This window comes from Silurus meridionalis, chromosome 13 (genome assembly GCF_014805685.1).
Source record: "Silurus meridionalis isolate SWU-2019-XX chromosome 13, ASM1480568v1, whole genome shotgun sequence".
NCBI lineage: Eukaryota > Metazoa > Chordata > Actinopteri > Siluriformes > Siluridae > Silurus > Silurus meridionalis.
The window spans coordinates 14,393,889-14,400,820 of record NC_060896.1 but is presented as its reverse complement, the minus strand read 5'-3'; positions in this window follow the sequence as shown (position 1 = coordinate 14,400,820).

Sequence of the window (6,932 nt, the reverse complement as noted above, 5' to 3'; positions counted from 1 at the left end):
ATACACTGTCTTTCATTAAAGCCTGTGTAAAGTTCATTGGTTTCAGTGTAGACACCTGCGGCTTATAGACAGGTTTATAGTCCGGAACTTCTGTAAATGTGACAAATAAAATTTGAATTTGATTGAGCTATGACGTATGCTTTAGGCTACTATCGAGTGCATTTTAGATAAGAGTAAGTTGAGAGATGACAACATAGTCATGCAGCATACAGCAGGTTCCTTTTCTCAGCCTTTTGTGTGGGTAAAAAGGTCACTGCATTCTACCTGTATTTCTGAGGTGCATACATTGTCCACTTCAAAATCCCCATTTCTCTCTGCTAATTTTTTTTATCTTAAAATAAAAATGATACAACCTAGACACACTGTCTGGACTCATATTTTGCCTTTATAGGCAGATATTTATAACATGCAATTCCAGTGACTGTGCAACTAAATGATGAGCAATTCAATGGAACATCACTTTATGTCAGTCAAAATAGGCAATTAGTATTTTAGAAAACAATTCATGTGACTGTGGACTGTAGATTAATGTTTGTTGACCGGAGATATATATGATGAGGCCCTGCACAACTTGCCCATATTGACAAAAAACACTAGTTTTAATGGAAGTTTGTTTGGGGACATATTTGCTCAGTTTAAAACAGTATTTTAGTGCTTTGGGTGCCTTGCGGTTATTTCCTTTCTGCTGTAGTTGGATTGTGATTGATGTAATAAACACTGCATCCAGCTCTGTGCCATCATCTCATATGACTTCTCATATGATATTTCATGAAAAGCCCCCACTATGGAGCTGTGTATTTGTGCAGACATGAATATGCCATGATGGATTCTGGCTGTGAAAATCCTTTTGTGCATTCACTCATTAAATTAAATCAGACAAAAGGTGATCTATCACTCAGAAAATCCTGCGATTGGCCCACCACTCCAAAGAAAACAAGTTTGCACTTGCTTATTAAAACATATCCTGAGGGGATGCATCTAGTTTGCTTTCAGAATTTGCCCTTCGTTTTATAAACGCATAAAGCCGAATATGCAGCACAGTGAATCGATGTCTTTATTCAGTCTTGCTTTCTCTAGCTTTATCTCCTTTCATGTGTCTCACTCTGCAGTAGACTGACCACAGGTAGAATGAGGGTCAATCTGATGTGTAGGAAAAGATGGGATGAGAAGAGGTGAGAAAATCTCAGGAAGGAAGCTAATGGAAAAGCAAGATGAGGAAATTGGGGACATAAGAAAGCGTGAAGGAGGAAATGTGTGTGACATGAATGGATTTTTAAATGAGTATTGGATACACATACAGTATCTCACAATAGTGAGTACACCCCTCACATTTTAGCAACCATTTTATTATATATTCTCAAGGGACAATACTATAGAAATTAAAATTGGTTATATTTTAGAGTAGTCAGTGTATAGCTTGAATAGCAGTACGGAATTTATGTCCTCCAAATACAATTCAACATGCAGCCATTATTGTCAAAATAATTGCCAACAAAGGTGAATACAGTTGTCCACGTCCTAAAACACCCCACGAGTTCCGAAATCCGTGAATTTTGGACACCACCCCCCGCAGCCCCCATGGTACCTTGGTGAATTCATCTAGACATTATGTCACTTTAATACAATAATGTGTTTTAAAAATTTGCATAAAATTTGTTGGTGAAAACACAGTTTAAAATGTTACTCCTAACGTTTCAGAACATTTGGTCCCGCTGCGGATTCTGCGGATTTTCCGAGCCGCGAGTTCCGAACAGCGAATTATCGGGGGTTGACTGTACACCCTAAGTGAACATGTCAAAACTGTGTCCAATGTGTTAATATTTTGTGTGAACACCAATGTTATCCAGCACTGCCTTAATCCTCTTGGGCATGGATCTGACCAGAGCTGCACAGGTTGTTGCTGAGATCCTCGTCCACTCCTCCATAATAACATCATGGATCTGCTGGATGTTAGACACGTGGTCCTTCTCCACCTTCCACTTGAGGATGCCCCACAAGTGCTCAATAGGATTAAGGTCTGGAGACATACTTGGCCACTCCATCACCTTCACCTTCCTCAGCAAGGCAGTTGTCATCTTGGCGGTTTGTTTGGATAGTTATTATGATGAAAAACATAGTTCGGCCCAGTTTCTGAAGGGAGGGCATCATGTTCTGCTTCAGAATGTCACAGTACATATTGGAATTCATGTTTCCCTCAATGAACCACAGCTCTCCAGTACCAGCAGCTCTCATGCAACCACCACCATGCTTGACTGTAGGCAATTTTCTTGGTACTCCTCACCAGGGTGTCGCCACACCTGCTGGACACCATGTGAGACAATCAAGTTTACCTTCAGACCACAGGACATGGTTTCAGTAATTCATGATCTTTAACAGGTTGTCTCCAGCAAACTGAATGCAGGCTTTCTTGTGAGGCAGCTACAGAAAAGGCTTCCTTCTGGGACAACGGCCATGCAAACAGACTTGTTGCAGTGTGTGGCATGTGGTCTGAGCACTGACAAGTGGACTTTCCGCATCTGCAACCTCTAAAGCAATGCTGGCAGCACTCATTCTCCAATTCTCAGAGAGTTCTATGCCATGAGGTGCCATGTTGAACATCCAGTGGTCAGTATGAGGGAATTGTACTTAAAGCACCAAATGTAACTGCTCTAATACAAGATACACACATTTGTATGGTCCTGTCAAGCAGACAAAAACATTAATGGTTGCATACAGCTGTTATCACTTAGGATGTACTCACTTTTGTTGCCAGCTATTTTAACAATACTGTACTGCTATACAAGCTGCACATTGACTACTCTAAAATATATCCAAGTTTCATTTCTATAGTATTGTCCCTTTAAACAATCTACTAAAATGGTTGCTGAAATTTGAGGGGTGTACTAACTTTTGTGAGATACTGTACATCAAAATGTCCTGTAATAAATTATATGGTCATTAATTGAATTGTACTATGCTCAGGTCATTAATACTTATTTCCACATGAACACTATGTTTGTGAGTATTTTGTACTCATCTTTGACAACTTAGACAGCATATACATTATAATAATCTTCTTCTTCTTCTTTATCTTTCGGCTGCTCCCATTAGGGGTCTCCACAGCAGATCATCCGTCTCCATACCACCCTGTCCTCTACATCTGCCTCTTTCACACCAACTACCTGCATGTCTTCCCTCACCACATCCATGAACCTCCTCCTTGGCCTTCCTCTTTTCCTCCTTCCTGGTGGCTCCATCATCAGCATTCTCCTACCAATATAACTCATGTCCCTCCTCTGCACATGTCCAAACCATCTCAATCTCGCCTCCCTCACCATGTCTTTTCAAAACGTACACCTCTCCTCCACTTCTCATTTTCCGTCTTTGTAGATGTCTTCCTCCTCTCCTTCTGCCAACAGTAGCCCAATTTCCACCGGTACCCTGTTGGCTAACGATACCTGTGGCGGCCGTTATTAACTCGGGCCTCAACCGATCCGGTATGAATTTCTTAATCGTGACCCACATATTTGATTTGGCACATTTTACGCTGGATGCCTTTCCTAACACAACCCTCCCCATTTATCCATGCTTGGGACCGGCACTAAGAGTGCACTGGCTTGTGCCTCCCTAATGGCTGAGTTATACATTATAATAAAATGAAAAGATTATTATTTTGGGTATAAAGATTTAAAGTGTTGCATCTTTTTAATCATTGTCATCCGATTAACTGGTTTTATAAAAATGATTAGCTTATACATGAGTCACTCTTCACACATGATATTCCATCTGCTGCTACGAGAATTCGTACCCTCTTTTCCAGGCATGTTCCAAATGACTCCTGTTTCCCTGCCTACCTTAAGTGCACCGTCTGTAGCATAAAACAATGCTAAGAGTAAACTGAAATGAACGGGCTGAAGTTACATTACTAATCACACACTGCCTATTGATTAACTGAACACAAGAAAACAATGTGGAAATGCTGAGCTTCATGATGGTTCATAGTGAGACCATCCATTACAGATGATAAATGAATGAACTATTTAATTCTAATGAATTTATGAATTAATTATTCAATCGTTGTCTCACTACCTTCTCTAGAAAAGAATCTGACTCGATTACATGTGAAGTAAAAGGCCAAAATTTCTGGATTTGAGATGTTAGGATTCAATATCTGATAAGAGCTTAGATATGTCCCAAAGCTAATATTTACCACACACACATGGGCCAGAGATTTATGGCATTGTTCGTTTATGTGGCTCATAAAACAGCAAACCACTTCACTCCACCAGGGCTTAGCAGATCATAGTGCAGCTTTAAAAAGAGAATGCTCGATCCCTCTTTCTGTGTGTGTTTAAAAAGCCACAACTGATTCTGCTCCATCACCATATTATAATTGTAATCATTTTTTAACACATAGTTGAGAGTAGTCCCTGGATGTGTCTCTGTGGAAATTACAATAGGAAACTGTAGGCTTACCAACGCTGTGAATACCCAGAACAGTGATGAATAATCAGAGGGAGGGGGATTAAAAAAACTACACATGCCTTCACAAAACGAAAAAAGAATCAGTTGTATATAGTGTGCAATAATAATGTATTATTCAGCTAAGGAAAATCGTATTCATAATAATAATAATAATAATAATGGCACTTGTTGTATTTAATTACATCAAATGGGGCTAGTAAAAGGGCTAAAAGTGGTTAAAAGGGCACCTGGGTGCTAGTTGTAGTCTCTTAAATCCTATAGAAGCAGTAAAGATGTACTTTGCTTTTCCACACATGACTTTTCCATTTTGTAAAATAAATAAGGACACAATACTGTCATTTGTTGTTCATCTGAGGCTGTATTTAATTATGTACTGATCCTCAATTAAAAGAGTTGTACTTTTAATTTCAGTTTATATACACACACATTATAAACTGCTCAAGGCTAACAGGAAACCATTCTTGATTTTACATTTGTTTTCCATGATAAAACATTCTAGTTGTTTCCTAAAAGTAAAAAAAAAAATTACCTGCATCATTAAATCAAGGTTGTATGATTGTGTACTGAAGAACACAATTTCTTCTAGCAATTTCTTTCTAAAACATCTGTTTATAGCAAAAAGATGACATTCATGTCCAGGGAAAAAAATACATGCAGCAACATCTATTTTGCCAATAGGGTCCAAGTTGTTAAGCAGTTTATTTGTTTCTATTTATAATCAAAGTCGTTTGTGTCATATTCAGCAATTAATTATAGAATTTCTCTCTATACTTCGAGTGGGTGGGGTATGTTAGGTAGCAAGTAAAAATGTTGTCCTCAAAGTTGATGTGTTAGAAGCAGGAAAAATGGGCATGTGTAAGGATTTGAGTTTAACAAGGGCTAAATTGTGATGGCTATTGTGCACTAGCTAGCCAGGGCTTTCAGTGACTGCACCGTAATTTGGCCTTGGCTACAGTTATTTATTGTAGAACACTCGGTGTCTCCTCTCATATCGGATTTCTTATAGATTTCACACACACACACACGATCAAAGCAGAGATTTAAGTTTGTCCCAGTGAAATACAAGCATTGCCTTCAGAACAGTAATGCAGTGGAGTGGAAATGTGAAACTGGATAGAAAGGGTGTCCCTCATGAAAAAGTTCCAAGGTGCCTGTGTATCTCTGTCTCGTCTTGGGAATCACTGGGCCATTGGAGATGCTTTGAAACAAGAGTGGGCTAGGAATAGCAATGCCACAAAGAGATGTGTTCAGAATTTTAGCTACAAATTATTTGACAAAAGATTACGTAGCAAGTTGTCCACCCTGACAGAGATATGAAAGAGAAAATGCTTTGTAGAGCTGGGACATGAGATAATCCTCCAAATATTTGGAAAATATTACATTCAGAGCTGTCCTGAAAGTGAGCAGAGCTTTGAAGGGGGAATTAAACAGGGAATTGGGAATTAAGACTTTTTCCACACATAAGACCTTCATCAAGAGAGCCTAGAGACTCAGATCAGCGTCAAACACAAATCCAAGGCAGACTTTTCAAATTTCAGAACAGCTATAGATCTCAGTGTACTGTTCAGAGAGCTAGTCTGGACAGGCCCACAGGCCAAGACTGATTATCATGAGAATAATTGAGAGAGAGAGAGGAAGAGAGAGAGGAAGAGTCAGTGCGGCTTTTAATAGAGCCACTTCTATCTTCATGCTGATAAATAATGTACACCAGTCAGCAAATTTGGATTTAACAGATGGTATTGACCTTTTTGGGTAGATAGAAGGGAGATGAGGCAAGGGGGAGGGGACAGAGAAGGAGACAGAGAGAAAGAATGAGTGAGAGAAGCATAAAAAGTGTAGGCACCAGAATTATAGAGGGGCCTTAAAGACTAATCCATCCATCATGCCTGTTGATTTGTTTTGCAGATTGTTTTACACCTGCTGTGTGACACAGATTACTGCATAAGGAAGTGAATAAATGACAAACTTATATTAAGGGAAGAATCCTGCAGTATGGCATTTGGACCTTGAGCCCAGAGCCTCCTACTCCTCCTGCAGTATGCACTCATAAACAGACCAGAGAGACTAGCTGTCTATTAAACCTTTGGTCAACTGTGCATTTCCATTCCGTTATCCCCTTGCTCCTTATACTCTTACTCAAACACTTTATCTTATCTAATTCAGAGTAGGTCCATCAGAGAGTCGGTGTCCTTTACAGGCTCCAGATGGCTGTCACCAAGTCTATAACTTAACATTTCATCTGGCATTTCCACACTGCATTCATAAGCAGCACTACATCATTCTATTGCCCTATTCAAATTCGACTTATTCAGAGCTGCATTTGGGATGAAGCCATTGTTCGGCAGAGGGGAAAGAGAGGACTTGCAGTATTCATTATAACACCTGCAATGTACGCTGGAGCACCACATGGGACACCAGCAAAAAAAAAAAGTATAATAATAAAAGAAAAACACAAACCACCAGTGAAA